Here is a 21747-nt window from a genome sequence, read left to right on the forward strand (position 1 = left end):
TGAAATCATGACCTGAACTAAGATCAAGAGTTGGTCACTTAACCGATTTTATTAACCTTAAATTCTGTTAATAAGGTTCTACTTAAATGTTAACAGGAATATTGCTTTAAGAAGGTTAAGGCCATTTAAGGCTACTGCTCTTTAATCATAACTTACAGTTATGGGTTATTTATTATGGCACAAAGAATATTTACTTTGAAAGATCAAATTGTGAGAAGAGTAAACATACTTTCAAAATATTTTCTAATTCAGACTTGTAACATACTCGAACAAAAATCAGAAGGAATTTGGAAGGCTTTACAATTGTGATTTTAAAAACTCTTTTTCAGTATAGACCTATGCAACACATAAGGTACAATGCTAACACTCTAGTTCATGCCCAATTACTTAACCAGAGCATACGCTGTGCCAGAAATAGCACTAATGCTAAGGATATTAAAAAATAAAAGTACTCTGGGGCAACTAGGTGGCTCAGTCTTAAGATTAAGGGTCCGATTTAGGCTCAGGTCATGATCTCGTGCTTCATGGGTTTGAATTCGGCATCACTCTGTGCTGACAGCTCTGAGCCTGGAGCCTGCTTCAGATTTCTGTGTCTCCCTCTCTCTGCTCCTCCCCCATTCATGCTCTGTCTCACTCTGTCACTCAAAAATGAACATTAAAAAAAAATGTTTGCAAATAAATAAAAGTACTCTTCATCTCCAAGATCTGGTTGCACCTACCCAGACTGGAGAAAGATGGCAGTAAGGAAGGAGGGAGGAAATGTAGAAGGACAGAGAGGGTAAGAGGCTGGTTCTAAGCTGAGAGACAATGCAAACGCCCAGAAAAGAGAGCACAGCACACCAGGGAACAGAGGTGAATCAAGCATTAGGTGGAAAATAGGGTTGGGGGAGTACAAACTAAAAGTTAAGAATGGAGAGTTACATGGGATCAGACCAGACCTGTGGATTTATTTCTCAGATCTGAAGGATATAAAGAGTCCTTTGCAAAGAAAATGAAATCTCCCAGATCTTGAGTGATGATTTTATTATGTTAATAGTGAAACATAAAATCAGCTATGAACTTGTTATGTTTATAGCTCTTACGCAAAGCTTTACATAACTGTAAAACTGAAACAACTTTAAAAATTAAATACAAGGGGCGCCTGGGTGGTTCAGTTGGTGAACATCCAACTTCGGCTCAGGTCATGATCTCGCAGTTCACGGGTTGGAGCCCCGCATCAGGCTCTGTTCTAACAGCTAACTCAGAGCCTGAGCCTGTCTTCAGATTCTATGTCTCCCTCTCTCTCTGAACTCCCCTGCTCACGCTATCTCTCTCTCTCTCAAAAATAAGTAAAACATTAAAAAAATACATTAAAAAATTAAATACAAAACAAAATTTTATTTTTTTGAATTTTCTTTTTAATGTTTATTTATTTTTGAGACAGAGAGAAACAGAGTACAAACAAGGGAAGGGCAGAGAGAGAGGGAGACACAGAATCCAAAACAGGCTCCAGGCTCTGAGCTGTCAGCACAGAACCCAATGCAGGGCTCGAACCCACGAACCGCGAGATCATGACCTGAGCCAAAGTCTGACACTGAACCGACTGAGCCACCCAGGCACCCCCAAAACAAAAATTTAAATAACATTAATGTAACATGGGGTGCCTCGGTGGCTCAGTTGGTTAAGCCTCAGACTTCAGTTCACACCATGATCTTGTGGTTCCTAGGTTTGTGCCCCACATCAGGCTCTATGCTGACAGCTCAGAGCCTGGGACCTGGTTCAGATTCTGTGTCTCCCTTTCTCTCTGCCCCTCCCCTGCGTGTGCTTTCTCTCTCTCATAAATAAACACTAAAAAAAATTTTTTAATAAAATAAAATAACATTAATATAAGATTATGATGTTATTCTTAACAATTCATGAACAAGGTTGTATTCAATCCTAGAAATATGTAGTCTCAGGTCTGGTTTCATATTTTTAAACCACTCCTATAATATAACTTCAATAATACTAACGCAGGAAATGCTTACAAATATGTGTTATACTAAATGGATCTAATAATTTCAAGTGTTTAGTTGATAGTTTAGGGAAATACAACCATATAATACCATGTCAGCTACAGGTCCTTAAATGAGAATTTTAAAAAACATCTTTAAAAAATTTTTAAAAAACTAGGGGCACCTGGGTGGCTCAGTTGGTTAGGTGTCTGTCTGACTTTGGCTCAGGTCATGAATGTGTTATAAATTCGAGCCCCATGTCAGGCTCTGTGCTGACAGCTCAGAGCCTGGAGCCTGCTTCAGATTCTGTGTCCCTCACTTGCTCTGCCCCTCCCCAGCTCACAGTTGGTCTCTCTCGCGCGCGCGCTCTCTCTCGCTCTCGCTCGCTCGCTCGCTCTCTCTCTCTCTCTCCCTCTTCTCTCTCTCAAGAATAAACAAAAAACATTTTTTAAAAATTTTGAAAGAGTCCTCACTTGTTAGGGCACACAGGTGGCTCAGTCAGTTAAGTGTCTGACTGGATCGCAGGTCTGGTCTTGATCTTTCGATCTATGAGATTAAGCCCTGTATCAGACTGCACAGACAGCAAGGAGCCTGCTTGGGATTCTCTCTCTCCCTTTCCCTCTGCCACTCTCTCTCTCAAAATAAATAAACTTAAAAAATAAATAAATAAAATAAAGAGTCCTCACTTGTTAACTCTTGCAATCTGTCTTGTCTATTTGTGGTTTAGTACCTTAATTGAAATCTACACTAAACGTTTATCCAGTATAATGACCACTGAGATTTGGAACAAAACACACCTACTGTAAACAAACTCTTTCATATTGATTAATTACAGAGACAGGATCCATCAGATATATCTCACAGTGAAAACAAGACACTAACTACACCATGCCAGAGTTCTTACAGGTTTGGCTTGCTTAAATTAACAGCCTACCATGACACGATCCAGTTTTACTCACCATGTTTCCGTGTCTGAGCCACCACAAAATCATTAGTACAATGCATTATAACTTGGCACAAACACAATAATAAACAAAATCTAAACACGGCAACAAACTCCCAAGGGAGCAGCTGGCTACAGCGCAGTGTTTCAAGCAGTGCTTCAGACGTTACATTAAACTAATTAATGTTGAAGACTCCCTAGTTAGAAGAATACTATAAAAAATGAAATATGACTAAGAAGTTTTGAGAAGGGACAAAATCAGATTTGTAGTGTAGAAGGAAAAACCAGTATGGTACAGGGTGGAGTAGATTATTTTATTGGCAGTAAGGAAGAAACGAGAAGGCTGCTGCAATAATTCAGTGAAAAAAGAAAGCCTGGATTAAGGCAGTAATACTAGGAATATTGATAATATAGAAAAAGCATTTAAATTTAAAGATGTTAAGGAAGTAGAATCTTAGGGCCAGCCAGATGTGAGAAGTAAAACAGAGGAATCAAGGGCAGCTTGGAGGTTTCTGGATAAAGCAATGACAGTGGCACATTACCCAAGGCAAGGAAAAGAGCAGGTTTTGGGGGTGAGGGGACTGAGAAGCAGTAGAAGAGTTCATTTGTACATGGCAAACGCTTACAGAAACTATCTGATGACCTTCTAGCCTTATCTCTCCCCAGCTTTTCTGGAAATTCTTGCCTGCCCCCACTTCACCCCACCTTCAGAGTATAGTCGATCAGTGAAGTCTAAATCCCTAACCGAAGCTAAGCCAATGCCAAGATCACATCTGTTTTTTATGTATTTTTAAATGTATTTATATCTATTCATACACATGCACACCTACATTCCACAATCAAAAAACCCTAACTACCACCACAGTAAATAGGGACCTTGAAACTAACTGTTGAAACCTAAAACAATCCTCAAACTCAAGTATCCACCAGGATCTACGACAGGAGATGACCGACTTTTTAAAGCCACACAGTAAATATTTTAGGCTTTGCAGGCCCTACAGTCACAACTACTCCACTCTGCCACTGGATCAGCAAGAGCAGCTACAAACAATATAGAAACAAATGGGTGTGTCATCTGTGTCCCAATAAAACTTTATTTATGGACACTGAAATTTGAGTTTCCTATAATTTTCACAGGCCACAATATGATTTTTTCCCCAACCATTTAAAAATATAAAAAAACATTTTTTGCTCACACACCATACAAAAGCAGGCAGCACTGGGCCTACTAACCATCGCTTACTGATCCTTGTGCTAAGATAACACAGAACTGCCTTCCCTTAAAACTCCTTCCAAATGTCTGCAGTGTCAACCTTAACTTAAAACAATAGACAAGGAAAATAATCCTCAGTGACAGAACTGAAGATTCTCATTTGGCTTACCAAAGAACTCACTCCATTTGCAAGGAAGGAGGTAGACAAATGAAGGCCCATGTACTTGCTGGTTTTGCCATTTCCCTTACACCACCTGCCTAGCAATATATGGTGTAAGTTTGGGAATAATGATACCTTCCTCTCCCCTCCACTCCTAACAGTTTTTTTTTTCCATAATATTTTATTGTCAAATTGTTTTCCATACAACACCCAGTGCTCTTCCCCTCAAGTGCCCTCCACCATCACCACCACCTGTCTTCCCCCCTCCCCCTCCCCCCCACTCCTAACAGTTTTAGTTTTGGTGGTGGTGATGGTGGTGTTTTTCCACAACTATGTATCAGTTATGTCAGGAGTGATTAAATTTAGTATTTAGCCCACAACTTTCAGATATGTGACAAAGCAGATCTAGACCCAATTAACAAAGAATATGGCCATTCGAATCAGGACTCAGAGAACAAGGGCCTCTGGATGTGTTCACCAGATAGAAATTGGGTTATCTCCCTGAAGAGATGAGGGTATCTGCTGTTACATACAGATAGCTATATTATGTTAAAAAAAAAAATCAACAGGGGCCCCTGGGTGACTCAGTTGGTTAAGCATCCAACTCTTGCTTTTGACTCAGGTCATGATCTCATGGTTTGTGAGATTGAGCCCCACATCAGACTCTGCGCTGACAGTGCAAAGCCTGCTTGGGATTCCCTCTCTCTCTCTCTCTCACTCTCTCTCTCTCCCTCAGTCACTCTCCTGCTTGCATGTGCGCACGCACTCTCTCTCTCTCTCAACTTAAATAAGCAAACAATACATAAATAAACATATATATAGGAAAAAGTAGGACTGTGATGAATGAAGGGGACAACTATGGTTTAGAGTGCCCTTTACTTCTCTCTGGAATGTTGCAGTTAGAACATGTGGGTTGTTTCTTTTTAATGTTTATTTACTTATTTTGAGAGAGAGCATGCATGTACCCGAGAGACAGAGACAGAAAAAGATCGAGTGAGCACGTGTGCCTACATACATGAGTATTGGGAAGGGGCAGAGAGACAGAAAGAGAATCTCAAGAACCGTGAGATCATGACCTGTGCTAAAACCAAGAGTTAAATCCAAGAGTTGAATGTTTAACTGAGTGAGCCACCCAGGTGCCCCAGTTAGCACTTGTTATTATATCGTAGCTCCCAAGCCAAAGTTGGGCTCCACAGGTGGGCATATGACCAAATAAGTCCTTTTCCTGGAACTGGGATTTGGCGGCCTCTCTCTGATAACAGAAGATATGAACTTTAAAACTCAAAAGGTATTGGTTAAGTGTGAAATTTGGTCTGCAGCAAGAGAGAACTGAACACAGAAAGAACATCTTAAAGCGTAATAAAGAGATACTCCTAACTACATCTGCAGCCCCTGGATCAGGCTATTCTGAGCTCTAGCTGTCTTCTTGTGAGGTGACTGCCTTTCTTATAATTCATGGGGTATCCAATATGTTCTCAACAAATTCTTTTTTGCTTGTTAGATAAGTGTCTCTCTTCTAACTAAAACAAAGTGCCTAATGAACAATCCAGCCTACTGAACAATCCAAAGAAAGGTATTCAGTTGAATGAAAGAGTTTTGGTTCCCACAAAACACTTCAGAGATGGTAGTTGAAGCTATACAAATGGATGAGATCATTCAGAAGAGTGAAAACAGAAGGCCAAGGCTAAAGTCAAGGACTTTCAATATCAAGGGATTAGCAGAGAATTAAGTCTGCAAGAAAGCAACTGGTAGGAAGAAATGCAAGAAAGGGACAGAGTCATAAAAATCAAGGAAGAAAACAATATCAAAGAGAAAATGGTTAACAAAAAAAGTAGAGAAAGATAAAGGAGTAGGCAATAACTATATAATTTAGCAGTAACAAAGTCACATATGGCCCTGGTAAGAGCATTTTCACAAACAGGATGAGAAGACAGGCTGCAAGTTTAAGGGTACAGTAGGGGACACTCAGTCTGTTAAGCGTGGGACCTCAGCTCAGGTCATGATCTCTCTATTTGGGAGTTTGAGCCCCACACTGGGCTCTCTGCTGTCTGGGCAGAGCCTGCTTCACTTCAGACCCTCTGTACTCCTCTCTCTGCTCCTCCCCAGCTTGTGCTCTCCCTCTCTCTCTCAAAATTAAAAACATTTTTTAAAATACTTTGGCTCAGGTCATGATCTCACGGCTCATTAATTTGAGTCCCGGGTATGCTCTGTGCTGACAACTCAGACAGGGAGCCCGCTTTGGATTCTGTGTCACCCTCTCTCTGCCCCTCCCCTGGGTGCACTCTGTCTCTCTCAAAATAAAAACATTAAAAGAAAATTTTTTTTAAAAAGAGTGCAGAGATGGGGCGCCTGGGTGGCTCAGTCGGTTAAGCCTCCGGCTTCGGCTCAGGTCAGATCTCACGTTCGTGGGTTCGAGCCCCGCGTCAGGCTCTGTGCTGACGGCTGGCTCAGAGCCTGGAGCCTGCTTCTGGTTCTGTGTCTCCCTCTCTCTCTGACCCTCCCCCTCTCATACTCTGTCTCTGTATCAAAAATAAATAAAACATTAAAAAAAATTTTTTTAAAAATAAAATAAAAAAAATAAAAAGAGTGCAGAGGAAGTACACAACATTACCCATGAAGTAATCTTGCTAGTAAAAAAAAAATTCAAGCTTTGGGGCGCATGGGTGGTTCAGTTAGCAGAGCATGCAACTCTTGATCTTGGGGTTGTGAGTTCAAGCTCCATGTTAGGCACAGTTTACTTAAAAGTAAAAATTCAGGGGGTACCTGAGTGGCTCAGTTGCTTGAGCACCCCATCCTTGATTCCCAGGTGGGTCATGATCTCATGGTTCATGGGATGGAGCCCTGAATCAGGCTCTCAAATGATGGTGTGGAGTCTGCTTGGGATGTTCTTTCTCCTTCTCCCTCTAACCCTCCTCAACTTGTTCTCTCTCTCTCTCTCTGAAAATAAACAAACTTTTAAAATAAATAAATAAATAAATAAATAAATAAATAAATAAATAAATATTCAGGGGCACTGAATTTTAACTGGGTCACTCAGTTAAGCATCTGACTCTTGATTTAGGTTCAGGTCATGACCTTACAGTTCAGAGGTTCAAGCCCCACCCTGACAGTGAGAGGCCTGCTTGGTAGTCTCTCTCTCTGCCCCTCCCCCACTCACTCTCTCTCAAAATAAATAAGTTTTAAAAATACAAAGTAAAAATAAAAATTCAAGGGGCGCCTGGGTGACCTTCTAGGGCCTTCTCCCCCGCTCATTCTCACTCAAAATAAATAAATAAACATTAAAAAAAATAAAAATTCATGCTTCAATTGAATCAAGCACCTAAATGTTAACTACTATATACAGAAAAAAACAAGGGACTGAGGAACATATTACATAAAACCACAGGGATGCATTCAGCACAATTTAGACTGTGAGAACTCTCATAGGGCACAAACGTGGCTTCTTTAACAAACCAACTGTATAGAATAAGTGCAAAAGTCAGAGAAATCTGAAGATTGACTAGATACATGAGGATACTAAGGAATTAGTATTGACTTCTTTACTGAAAGGTTGGATTATTATTTGAATCCTTCTTTTGTAGAGATACATAACGTAATAGTAATACACAGCCCTTATTGTACCAGTATGTCTTCCCTAATACGAGCTGCCAGATGTCACTCAGTAGGGGATAGTCCCCTAGTTAACATAACAAATAGAGATACAAAGTGATGCAGGGATTCAAAGTAGGTAGGTCCCAGTTAGAGTATCCAAAAGAATCAAGTAAAACTTCAGGAAGGCAATCGTACTTCTACAGTGCCTTAAAAGACAGTGAAATTTTCACAGGTAGGGAACAAGAGAGGAAAAGTGATGTTCCAGACGGAAGAAATGGAAGCAATGGCAAAGAGGTGGGAAGGCCTGTCAATGTAAAGCACTGACCTATACTCACCTCTCCATAAAACTGCCACTACCATAATAATGACAAGAAAAGTCAAAGTGAAAAACTGGAACTCACTAGCCAGCTCTAACTTAACAAAATCATAAGAGACCACCCATTCAGCCCTAAAGCAGTCCCCAGGTAGCACAGTCCCAGGGTAGATCATGACAATATGGCTATGACAATAGCCAAACCACACTGGCTTTCCGTGGCAATGTACTCAGGTCAATCTCTGATTTCCCCTGTGACACACCTACAACTCTGGAAAAACAATGCAACAGAGTCTTTAACCTATCCTAGGGAATAATGAAAATGGTTTAAAATGGCACCCAATAATAACCTTTGTCTACCTGCTTAAAAGCCACTGCCATGGCACTAAAAAACAGGTAAAATTACATAAAATGCCTTCCCTCAGAAGATTCCTCAGGTTACAGACTTTTTAATAAAGTATATACATGACGAAGCAGGTAGATTTGGGGGGGAGCTATATCTACTAAGTGTTTTTTTTTTAATTCCAGTGTCCTTAACATTCAGTGCTATATTAGTTTCAGGTGTACAATACAATGATCCAATAGCTCCATACATTACTTAGAGCTCATCAAGTCAAGCGCACTCCTCTTGTAATGAGCAATGGGTAACTATGGAACTGTTGTATCACTATATTATATACCTAAAACTAACATTGTGTCAACTCTACTGGAATTAAATTTTAAAAAAATAAATTTTTTTAAGTGCACTCCTAATCTCCTTCACCTTTTTCACCCATTCCTGCCACCCACCTCCCTTCTGGTAACCATCTGTTTGTTCTCCATAGTTAGGAGTCTATTTTTTAGTTTGTCTCTTTTTTTCTTTCCTTTGTTTTTTGTTCCTTAAATTCCACATATGAGTAAAATCATATGGGATCTGTCTTTCTGTGACTGGCTTAGTTTACTGAGCATCATATTCTCTAGATATATCCATACTGTTGCAGATAGCAAGATTTCATTCTTTTTTATGGCTGAATAGTATTCCATCATATAAAAATACCAATTTTCTTTATCCATTCATCTACTGACAGACACTTGAGGTACTTCCATAGTTGACTACTGCAAATAATGCTGCTATAAACATAGGGGTGCATGTATCCCTCAGAATTAGTATTTTCATTGTGTTTGGGTAAATACCCAGTAGTGTGTTTACTGGATTGTAGAGTAGTTCTATTTTCAATTTTTTAAGGAAATACTGTCTTCCACGGTGACTGCACCAGTTTGAAATCCCACCAACAGTGCACAAGGGTTCCTTTTTCTCCACATCCTCACCAACACTTCTTGTTTCTTGAGTTTTTTATTTGAGCCGTTTGAAAGCAGGTTTTAAATAAAAATTTTTCCTCCAAAAACAGAATTAGGCTGGGGTGCCTGGGTGGGACAGATAATTAAGCATCCGACTCTAGTTTTCAACTCAGGTCATGATCTCGGGCTCATGGGATGGATCCCTGCATTGGGCTCTGCGCTGGGAGGGTTGATACTGCTTGGGATTCTCTTTCTTTGTCCCTCCGCTGATTGTGTGACTGCGTGCGTGCTGCGCTCTCTCATCCGCTCTCTCAAAATAAATAAGTTTAAAAAAAAGAAAGAATTAAGAAGTACCTGGGTGGCTCAGTTGGTTAAGCGTCCAACTTCAGCTCAGGTCATAATCTCAAGGCTTGTGTGTTTGAGCCCTGCATCAGGCTCTGTGCTGACAGCTCAGAGCCTGCAGCCTGCATTGGATTCTGTGTCTCCCTCTCTCTCGGTCCCTCTCTCTCCCCTCAAAAATAAACATTAAAAAAAAAACAGAATTAACAAGTAGTTCTAATATTAAAATGTTTCTGTAATATTTTGGGAATGAATTCAGTGGTTCTAATATCTTCTGTGTGCCAATACCATTAAAATTCTTAGAATGTGATGCCAGTGAAAATGAACATCAAGACAAACAGGAATGCAGATGGTCAGCCAAAACTCGGTAACTGTCATGTTTATTATGACATTTATAACTAGAGTTATCATTTCAAACAACCAAGATATTCAGTATAAAAAGTTATAAGTAGGGTTATTTTTCTTAAACCAAAGGGAAAAGCATCAAGGTAACAGGTCTGGTTAGCTTTAATCACTAACTACACCTCATTTCACAATAAGGGAGACTGGCAAACACTCTCCCAGAAATCAAATACAATCTCTCCAACTTATCAGAGGAAATGAAAAAGGAAATGGGCAAAGTATAATGAGGACTGGGAGTTCAAAAGCTGGGAAACATTTACATCACAGAAGAAAATTAAAAAAAAATTTTTTTTATTTGAGTACAGTTGGCTCAAAAAAAGTTTTAATATTAAGATACCTGGAGAACAGAGCTAAAGTAAAAAATAAAACCTAAGTCATCAACTTTTATATGTACTGCATTTCTGGGTCATTTTCCAGGTGTGCCTTTAATAGCTGTAAGAACACCTCTTTGATTTTATGGAAAAAAAAAATACAAAGAAAAGGCCTCATACATTTTGGACTCCGTTCTAAACCAGTAGATGGCCACGAAAGAAGAAATACCTGTTTTCTTTGTTTCTCTCAGGTACACATAAAACCATGACATTTACCTTAACTCTTCAAAAGAGGTAAGATCCATAACTTTAAGAAGGCTTTACCCTTCTGTCATCTTCTGTAGTGGATAATCACTTTTCCCCCTTCAAATACTGATCGCTTGCTCATACGGTTTTCTTTAGATTACCTTTTTTGTGAAACCTTAGGTTGTGTTATCATATTTACATTCAGTCTAACAATTGTGTAAACTACTGGGGAGGATACTGGAGAGACATGAACATAGTTCTTGTTCTAAACACACTGCAACAGACCTATCAGAGAATTAACAATACAAAAGGATAATGTGTCAGCTGTTACAAAAGTCATACAATAATCCAAGAGCACATAAAACGTGTGTCATCTGACAAATAGAGAGTGAATCTGGATGAAAATATTCTATCTTTAGGAATTCTTAATTACAGAGCTTCACCAAAGCACTGTACAATCATCTTTACACCCCAAAACTGTAGGGCACTTCCCAAGTAATACAGTTAAGTTTTTTTTTTGTTTTTTTGTAAATCAATAGTAAAGGCTGGGTCATTCACAGACATTGTATCTTGTCCCCCCATTTGACACAAAATTTTAGTTAAAGCAGAATTTGCCTACTGTCCCTGCAGAGCGAACAAAAACCAAAGTCACCAGCATACAAGCTACCACAAACTCAATGAAACGGCTGATATTAAAAAAAAAGAAAAGAAAAATCATTGCTTCCAGGTAAACTGACCCTAAAGGATAGTTATAAATTACTTCTTGAGGATTAAAAAAAAAAAATTAGAGACTGAAAATGCAGTGATGAATAAGGCAAATAAACCTGAGAAATTTAAAGAAGCCAGCTTTGTTAAAAGACAAGTGGCCACTTGCCAACACTTCTTTATGCATATATGACCAAAGAAGATCCAGGCAGATTCGCAGGTCAAAGCTCTTATCAAATGCCAAATTAAGAAAATTCTCATCAATATTTCAATTTTGATAAATCAAAGGCCACTTAAATAACAAAAGCACTTCACAAAGCTTTGCGGAATCAATATGGAAACAAAGCTCTGAGCTTTTAATACCGGAGCCCTAAAAATCAACACGTATTTCAAACGTCACATTTGCAAACATCTTATTCACAGGCACTTCTAAGCTTAGATTCCTCAAGACATACCGGTCACTGAAAAAGGGACCGGTCTTAGTGTAAAATTTCCGTAAAGCCACTCGGAATTGCAATGACTAGGAGAACCCTAAATGAACTCTTAGTCTTAGTTTAACTCCACACACAAGCATTTCAGATTTGTAGTTTCAACTTCCTAAAAATGATATCCACTGTGAGAGAAAAAGCAGTAAGGATACTCCTCAAAGTCCTATACCCCATGATCCACCCTCAAAGAGTGGAAGGAACAGCAAAGTGGAAGGAACAAAGCACTGACGTCAATTACGAGATTAACCCCCGGGCACAGGCAGCTGGAGGAAAGGCCTAAACATCAATATCCAAATCCGAGCTATCGGGATAACTAGGTAACAGACCGACTGCGAAGTTATGGGGGGGTAGTCAAACATTACACCCCCACCTTCCCATTTTTAGTCAATCCTCTTCGCTAGCCGAAGGTGGAAATTTCCCCCCCCCTTTTTTTGCAGAGGTGGGGGGGTGGAGAGGGAAAGAGGGGGGTGAGAGAGAGAGGGAGAGAGACGTGCGCAGGATCGCGAGAAGGAAAGCGAGAACTAGTTGGTTAATGATAGCCAGAAATTTAGGCCTATTTTCTCTCTTAACTACAAATAACTTGAAACTGAAGAGTATATTAAAAAATCCCCAATCTGTCGATAGCATTTCTGGGGGCTGTAATGGATTAAGAAACGAAAGCGGAAAGGAGAAACGGTGAAAAGATGGATTTCTGGGAATTTTTGTTAGGATGGTTAGCCTTAATTTTTTTTTCCGAGGCCGGGGGCGGCGGGGGTGGTGGTAGTGAGTGAAATGGAAAGAAGAGGTGCGAAGCCGGATCGAGCAGCCCTGGCCTGAAGGGTCTCCGCGAGCCCCCAGGCGGACCCCGTTCGCCGCCTCCCCCACCCCCACCCCGCACCCCGCGGCCAGGCCCGGCCCTCAGTCAGCGCGTCGGCCCCTCTCACCTCCAATCCCTGCTCCGCTAGGCCCAAACCATCTCCCAGCTGCGGCAGCGGCGGCGCCGGGCCTGCACCTTCACCAGACGCGCATTCGAGCCCGCCTGGGGGCGACGACAGGCTGCCAAGGACGAGGGGCTCCGGGCGGCGGCGGGGGTTCGACAGGTCTGGAAAGTCGCAGGCGGGGGCGGCGGCGACGCGCCTCACACGGAACAGGCGGAGGTCCCGCCCCGCTCCATGACGGTCGGGCCCAGCCCGGGACGGCCGACTGAGGCGGCAGGGGCGGGCCGACGACGACCTGGCACCGGGATCCCCGCCCCGTCCGCTGGCGGCGGCGGCGGCGGCGGCGGCTCGACTCCCGCAGCCAGGACGGTGACTGACGCAGCTGCCGTGCCACCCATGTGACCAGGGACGGGCGGGGGCGAGGTGTCACGTGGCGACGCCGCGCCCCTCCCCGCCAGAAAAGCGGGGAGCCGGCTGGGCCTGCAGCGACTGTAGGCGACGCGGGGGCGGTGACGTGCGCGGCTGTCGGGTCGGACGACCCCGGACGTGCAGACCACCGGGCCCCGGTGGGCTAGGCCCGAACTCCTGGGCGCGGCGGCCGCACAAGGCGGGGCGGCCGGGCAGGACCCGGCCTGCAGATCCCGACGCGCACACCCTCCTGTGCACGTAGCCGCTACGAGGTTCCGAAGGGCGGGGACGGGCCGAGCCGGATCTACCGGTTCTGAGGCTCAGGTGAGGGGCAGGGGTCAGGTCGCCCCTGGCGGGGTCTGGCGAGCCCGAAGCCCCCTCGAGCGGCTTCCCGGTGACGACGTCATGCCCCGAGCCCTGCGGCCCTCAACAGGTCCGCCGTGAGAGGAAGTCTCCAGGGACTTACTGCCTGAGGATGCGTAGAACCTCGCTTGAACTTCTCATCTGCATCCTCACCAGCCCTTTCTGCTCGTCATCCAGACATTTTCTGCCACTAACACTGGTCTTCAGGATATCATTTTCAACACTTCCCTTCATCTCTTAACATTCTGCCAGTCAGGGCAAACAGTAATTGAATTGAGAGTAAAATAATAGTTACAGGGGCCCCTGGGTGGCTCAGTCGGTTCAGCGTCCGGCTTCGGCTCAGTCATGATCTCACGGTTAGTGGGTTCGAGCCCCGCGTCAGGCTCTGTGCTGACAGCTAGCTCAGAGCTGGAGCCTGCTGCGTATTCTGTGTCTCCTTTTCTCTCTCTCCCCTGCCCATGCTGTGTGTGTGTGTGTGTGTCTCTCTCTCTCTCTCTCTCTCTCTCTCTCTCTCTCTCTCTCATCTCTCAAAAGTAAATTAAAAAACATTTTTAAAAAATTTTAATAAAAATAAAATAATAGTTACAGAGCAGATGGGATTTTCAGCGGGTCTCATAGAACCCAATTTGGTAACTGTTCAGAGAAACTACCTCTGGTTCACCGTATCAATAACACTTTATAATCTCCTGCCTCTTACTATTTTCTTTCCATGAAGAAGCCTTAGGAAGCTGGGAGGAGCAGAGGAAGAGGAATGGTCACTTTTTACCAACTAATTTTGTAAAAAGCATTTTAAAGATTGCTTTTGGTAAGATCCAAGGTTTTTGAGGAGCTTTGTGATAAATTATTATAAGGAATGTGCATATGAAAATGTTTTTGTCAGCCCTTAAAACTGGTAATTCACCAGTACCAACAGAAGTATAACTTTTTTCTACTTAAAATTCTTAACTGACCACCTATTGTTTTTAAAACTCCAGTCTTTATCTCTATATAGATAATATCTATGTATCTCTATAAATAAGGAGATGTATTAATGCAAAACTCAAAAAGAACTGTGATGAAATAAAGTAAAAAATCATCACTTCTCCCGTCCCTGCCTTTTAACTATAGTAGTCCTGGAGGCAATCATTTAGCATTTTCTAATGTATCACTCCCCAAGAGATGTTATAAATAAACATGAAAATATACGGATAACATACTTTTTACAGGAAAGATGGTGTACTATATATACAGTTAAGTTCCTTCCTTTTCTCACTTAAAATATCCTGGGTATCCTTCCATATTGATGTGGGGCCACAAGCCAACCGAAGAATTCTTGCCGGGTTTTGGTGCAGGTTTTATTATAGCCTGGGGTCAGGACCCGTGGGCAGAAAGAGCTGCCCATTTGCTGTATGAAGCCGTTGGCTATATGCCTAGTGCTGAAGCGGGGAGAGGACCTAGAGAGTATTAGATCCTAAATGTCTTCCTCGAATTTCTTCTCCTAAGACTAGTTTCAGAAGATTTCTGTAGTGCTTATCATCTAGCTCAATATTAACTATTGGTGAGTTTTACAGGCAGTCATAAGACCCTTTAAGAATGTAGCAATCAGCACATATGTGATCCTTATCGAAACTGTGTAGGCTATTGTTCAGCCTTCTGGGCTAAAGGTAAATATTTTCCTATTTCTATCCATCATCCCATATCACTACATGAAGAACTGCTGCTTTCTTCCTAGCGGCAGTATAATTTTCCATCATATGCAAATATTTAATTAGTCAGTCCCTTATAGGTTTAGGTTGTTGCCGAGTCGAAGCTATTACAAACTAGGCTGTCACTGATAACTAATTACCCTATACAATGGGGCAACTAATAAATAAATCCTTACCCCGGAACCTATAGATCAAAAGGTATTTTTAATTTTGATAGATATTATCAAATTGTTCTCCATAGAAATTATGCCAATTTTATTTGCTTTCAAATTTTGCCTTGGAAGATTTACAAGACTATATTGGAAGGTAGTGGGGAAGGAGAGAAATAAAAGAAAGATTGTCATTTTATATGATAATTAAAGCAGTATTAAGATGTAAATTGATATTTAATACACTTTACAAAAAGGTTCCTTACCTTACTTTGGAATAAATGTTATTTGGCTAACAAAATGATAATATGCTTTTTGTTCCATAAAGGATCATGATAACCTTTCAATATAAAGTGAAGACCTTACTTAAAAATCACCTGGCTGGCCCAGTCGGTTAAGCGTCGGACTTCGGCTCAGGTCATGATCTTGTGGTCCAGGGGTTGGAGCCCTGCATCGGGCTCTGTGCTGACAACTCAGAGCCTGGAGCCTGCTTCAGATCCTGTGCCTCCCTCTCTCTCTCTCTGCCCCTCCCCTGCTCATGCTCTATCTCTCTGTCTCTCAAAAATAAATAAACGTTAAAAAAAAAAAAAAAAGAAGAGGATCGAGGTTAGAAAATGTAGACTTTGGCATTTTTCTGCAAATAAGAATTTCCTTCCCTTTCAACAATGAGAGAAAAACATTCCTAAAATTACTTCTCAATAGGTAACATTTTATTTTTTTTAATGTTTTTATTTATTTTTGATACAGAGAGAGACAGAGCATGAGAGGGGGAGGGGCAGAGAGAGAAGGAGACACAACCGGAAGCAGGCTCCAGGCTCTGAGCTTGCTGTCAGCACAGAGCCTGACGCAGGGCTCGAACCCACGAATGTGAGATCTGACCTGAGCTGAAGTCGGAGGCCCAACTGATTGAGCTACCCAGGTGCCTCTCAATAGGTAACATTTTAAGACTCTATCATTTAATCAAATGCATCCATTTTAACAAAGTGAATGTTGTCTCTCTTTTCATGTTCCAGCACAATGTAACTGTACAGAATAAAGAAATAGTAGAAAATACTGACCATAGCTATAAAAAAAAATGAAAGAAATGTATGATTGTTTTATATTTTTCTAAATTTTTATTTTTGGGAAAGAGAGACAGAGTGCAAGCCGGGGAGGTGCAGAGAGAGAGGGTGACATGGAATCTGAAGCAGGCTCCAGGCTCTGAGCTGTTAGCATAGAGCCTGATGTGGGGCTTGAACTTTCTAGCTGTGAGATTATGACCTGACCTGAGGCTGCTTAACCCACTGAGCCACCAGAAATATATGATTGTTTAAATAACATGAAAGATTTTAACAAAGTATTCAACATATATTGTTTGGTAGCAATTTTGAATAGAGTTCTGTGTTTTGTAAGTTATTTTTTGAGGTATAATTCACATACAAGAAAATGCAGGGGTGCCTGGGTGGCTCAGTCAGTTGACCATTCAACTTTAGCTCTGGTCATAATCTCACTTTCGTGGGTTTGAGCCCCGTGGTGGACTCTGTGCTGACAGCTCAGAACCAGGAGCCTGCTTGTGATTCTGTGTCTACCTCTCTCTGCCCCTCCCCTGCTCATGCTCTGTCTCTCTCTCTCTCCACAAATAAAATAAAACACATTTAAAAAAATTTTAACAAAGAAAATGAAAATAAATAAATAAATAAAAAGAAAATGCATCTTTTTAAATGTGTACAATTGTATAACTACCACCACAATCAGGACAATAGAGCATTTCCATTACACCAAAACATTCCCTCGTTCTCCTTTATAGTGAACCCCTCACCTTAACCCCAGTTCCTGGCGACCACTGATATGCTTTCTGTCCCTAAACTCATGCTTTTTACAGAATATGACATAAATGGAACCGTTCAGTATATAGCCTTTTAAGTCTGGCTTCTTTCACTTAGCATAATGCCTTAAGATTTATCCGTTGTTGTTGCATGTATTTGTAATTCATTCCCTTTTATTGCTAAGTAGTAATCTATTATACATGCATATAACCTAGTTTCTTTAACCATGCATAAGTTGAAGTACATTGAGTTTCCAGTTTTTAATGATTATGAATACAGCTGATATAAACATCCATATGCAAGGTTTCATTCAGACTTTAAAATTCTTTTTTTTTAAGTTAATGGGTTTTTTAATGTTTTATTTATTTTGAGAGAGAGAGAGAGAGAGAGAGAGAGAGAGAGAGAGAGCGCATGAATGTGGGCGGGGCAGAGAGAAAGGGAGACACAGAATCCAAAGCAAGCTCCAGGCTCTGAGCTGTCAACACAGAGTCCGACATGGGGCTTGAACCCATGAGCCATGAGATCATGACCCAAGCTGAAGTTGGATGCCTAACCGACTGAGCCACCTAGGTGCCCCAAATAATGTGTTTTTTTTTAATTAATGTGTTTTTTAAAAAAGATTTTATTTTTAAGTATTCTGTACACCAAATGTGGGGCTTGAACTCACAACCCCAAAATCAAGAGTCACATGCTCAACCAAATGAGCCAGCCAGGCACCCCTACAATTTTTTTCTGAAAGTCACATCAATATATAGGAAATACAAGTCACAATTTCATCTACACAATTATTATTCTGTATTCTTTTAGAAACTCATAATTTATTCATTATCAAATATTTATTAAACATCTACATATAGCAGGTCCTATTCTAGGTACATGGACAAAACAATTGTTAAATGCCTCTCCCAAAAAATACCACCCAAACCATGTGGTGATAAGGCAAAGCTGAATTTGTCATTTGCTGGTAAGTGAGACCAGTACCTTGACAGACTTTGTAATATTCAGGAACATTCCCAACAGGGAAGTTGGGATATTTATAAGATTTGGGGGCCTATTTGAAGGGGGGCATTTCAGTTCAGAGGCTAGAGTTTGGTGAGAATCATGACATAATAGATTAGGATTAGTGGACACAGCAAAGATTTTCAAGAGTCTTGGAGAGTATACTAATTATTGCTGCTGTAACAAATGACCACAAACTTCAGGGCTTAAAATAACACAAATTTATCATTCCATAATTTTGTAAGTCAGAAATCTGACACAGGTCTTATTGGGTTAGGATCCAGGTATTAGCAAGACTGCTTCTTTCTGGAGTCTCTAGGAGGCAATCCCTTTCTCTGCCTTTTCCAGCCTTTAAAGGATGTCCCCACCCCTTGGCCTGTGCCCCCTTTCGTCTTCGAAGTCAGCCATTGCTGGTTGAGTACTTTTTTAAATCACATCACTCTGACTATCTATTCTGTCTCCCTCTTCTATTTGAGAACCCCTGTGATTACTGTGGGCCCACTCGGATAATCCAGAATCATCTCCCTAGTTTAAGGTCAACTGAATTAGCAATTTAAGTCTATCTGCCACCTTACTTCCTGTTGTCATGTAACACAGCATATTTGAAGGTTCCAGGGATTCGTACATGGACATCTTCCGTGGGCCACTATTTGGCTTACCACACAGTGTAGGTCGTCATCCAATGTCATTTACTGCAAAAAAAAGAAAAGATTCAGGACTAGGAGAAAATAAATTAAGATATGAAATCATCTACTGAAAAGTTGAGCAGTTTGGTGTTCATTTAAATGGAATTTTTGAAAAATTCCCAAAATCAACAATAAAGCTTTCTGCAATTTTTCTCTTTCTGGTTAAAATGTTCCTGAACTGTAGTTATGTTGAAGATAACAATAAAATAATACGATCATGTTAATGCTGACAGTAACCTTGTGGATGTAGATGGTTTCAGTGCTCAGTGGCCCACTCTGTTCTTCAACCTGAGCTGGAGACCATTAACATCTGGGGCCATAATCAACCCAAATCTTGTTACTTGGACGGTCATAATTACAAATCAAATTATAGGGGGCAGCTGTTTCAACTGTGTAAGCGCTAGGCTTTTCCACTTAAGAAAAATTTTTTTTAATGTTTTATTTATTTTGAGAGACAGAGAGCCAGCAGGGGAGGGGCAGAGAGAGGGAGACACAGAATCCGAAACAGGCTCTAGGTTCTGAGTGGTCAGCACAGAGCCCGACATGGGGCTCAAACCCTTAAACTATGAGATCATGACCTGAGCCGAAGCCAGATGCTTAACTGACTGAGCCACCCAAGGGGCCCCATGGCTTTTCCACTTTTAATACTGGTAGGGAACTCTGAAGAAAACTGGAGAACACATACCTCACAGTTCACTTTCTGAGGGGCAATGGAGCTGGAGTATTTAAACAACTATTGCTCCTGTTGGTCAGTGTTGCGGGCTGTTCCTAGGGATGTTAATTCCCCAGTGGCTCCAGCCTGCTGCATGTGAACAGAGTGGACTCCAGCAGCCAAAGAGTCTTCAGGTAAGTAAAATCAGGAACATGTACACAGTTTTGAAATGGCAGAGGTGAGGGAAGATGGGTGAGGCACCAACAATATCTGGTTCAATAATTACTATACATACTATGTGGTGAATACTTTGGATGTGCTATTTAATCATCTCGAGCTTTTCCTTTCTGTCTTTTCCACTACCACCATGTCACTGAAGCCACTCACCAAGAACAGCAACAATTACCACACTGCCAAATTCAAAAGTTGAATCTTTGTCTTTACCTTGGTAGCATTTAACACAGTTGACCCTTTTCTCTGGTTTGAAACATTTTCTTCTCTTGTGTTTGAAACATTCTACTCTCAGAATTCCCCTCTTACCCCCTGACTGCTGCTTTTCATCTTCATTTGCAAGAGAACCTTTACCTTCTCCTGACTTCTGAGTAGAAGTACCCTAAGACTTTGTCTTTAAGCTCCTTCTCTTTCTGTCTAGAGTTAGCCAACTTTTTCTATAAAGGCGAGATAGTTAATAGTTTAGGCTTTGCAGGCCGAGTGCCAAAATCAAGGATGTTATGTAGATATATAACAATAGGTTTAATTTTTTCTATAAAAGTTTTTTTCAATTTATTTTTGAGAGACAGCAGGAGCAGGGGAGGGTCAAAGAGAGAGGGAGGTACAGAATCTGAAGCAGGCTCCAGGCCCTGAGCTACCTGTCAGCACAGAGTCCAACGTGGGGCTCAAACCCAGGAACCGTGAGATCATGACCTGAGCCGAAGGCAGACGCTTTAACCGACTGAGCCACCCAGGTGCCCCTCTATTAATGTTTTTGATGAAATTCAAAGTATAGTAATTAAGTAAGTTCTATAATTCAAGTCTACTAATGAGAATAATAATTTTTGGTAGGGAATGAGGATAACATTTCCCTTGATTGAAATTCAGTTACTGTATCCTATCATCAAAAGTACTTTCAGGGGTGCCCGGCTGGCTCAGTCAGTAGAGCATCTGAATATTCTTTTTTAATAGTTTATTGTCAAATTAGTTTCCATACAACACCCAGTGCTCTTCCTCACAAGTGCCCTCCTCCAACACCACCACCTCTTTTCCCCCCTCCCCCTTCCCCTCCAACCCTCAGTTCGTTTTCAGTATTCAATAGTCTCTCAAGTTTTGCATCCCTCTCTCTCCCCAACTCTCTTTCCCTCTTCCCCTCCCCCTGGTCCTCCATTAGGTTTCTCCTGTTTTCCTGTTAGACCTATGGGTCTGTCCTTCTCTGCCTGGAGCATGTGAATCTTAACCTTGGGGTCTTGAGTTCAAACTTCATGTTGGATGTGGAGCTTACATTTTAAAAAAAGTACTTTCAGGGGCACCTGGGTGGCTCAGTCAGTTAAGTAAACGACTTTGGCTCAGGTCATAATCATATGGTTCATGAGTCCAAGCCCCACATTGGGCTCTGTGCCAACAGTGCAAAGCTTCCTTGTGATTTTCTCTCTCTCTCTCTCACTGTCCCTCCCCAACTCATGCTCATGTGCTCTGTCTCTTTCTCTCAAAATATATAAATTTTTTTTAAATGTGCTTTCAAATATTCTTCTGTTAATACTGATCTGTAATGAAAGTTCATCTATTTCACTTTTGAAAACATCTTTTCACACGGATAGGTACTGCCAAATACTAATATCAATCTGTTGGTATGTGATATTAATAAGAATATTCATTTCTTGGAAAAATGTATAGAGTTTTACTAGGTTCTTCTCTTGAGGTATGTTTTAGAACATATCATTACATTGAAGAGCAGTCACCTTTGATTGAGGATTGAATGCGACATCCTCAATTACAGAGTTAAGTGGATTTTGAAATATGAAAATTTCCTTGACATCTGAAGTGAAGTTCAGAAAACACTGTAGGCAATGTAGTTTGAGCTCAGAGAAGACATATGCTGCAATGTGTGTGATAATGCACATTTTACTT

At 41.3% G+C, this 21747-nt stretch overlaps 1 protein-coding gene across 1 annotated transcript in view; it reads right to left on the reverse strand.

Annotated features, from left to right (window-relative positions):
• Positions 1-13261, reverse strand: part of AFF4 (AF4/FMR2 family member 4) — a 95570-nt gene extending 82309 nt beyond the window's left edge. Inside the window, exon 1 of the mRNA XM_029941899.1 lies at positions 12886-13261. The gene's annotated coding sequence lies outside the window, so the exon portion shown is untranslated. The remainder of the gene's footprint in view (positions 1-12885) is intronic.
• Between the last annotated feature and the right edge of the window lie 8486 nt (positions 13262-21747).

This window comes from Suricata suricatta, chromosome 6 (assembly GCF_006229205.1).
Source record: "Suricata suricatta isolate VVHF042 chromosome 6, meerkat_22Aug2017_6uvM2_HiC, whole genome shotgun sequence".
Classification (NCBI taxonomy): Eukaryota; Metazoa; Chordata; class Mammalia; order Carnivora; family Herpestidae; genus Suricata; species Suricata suricatta.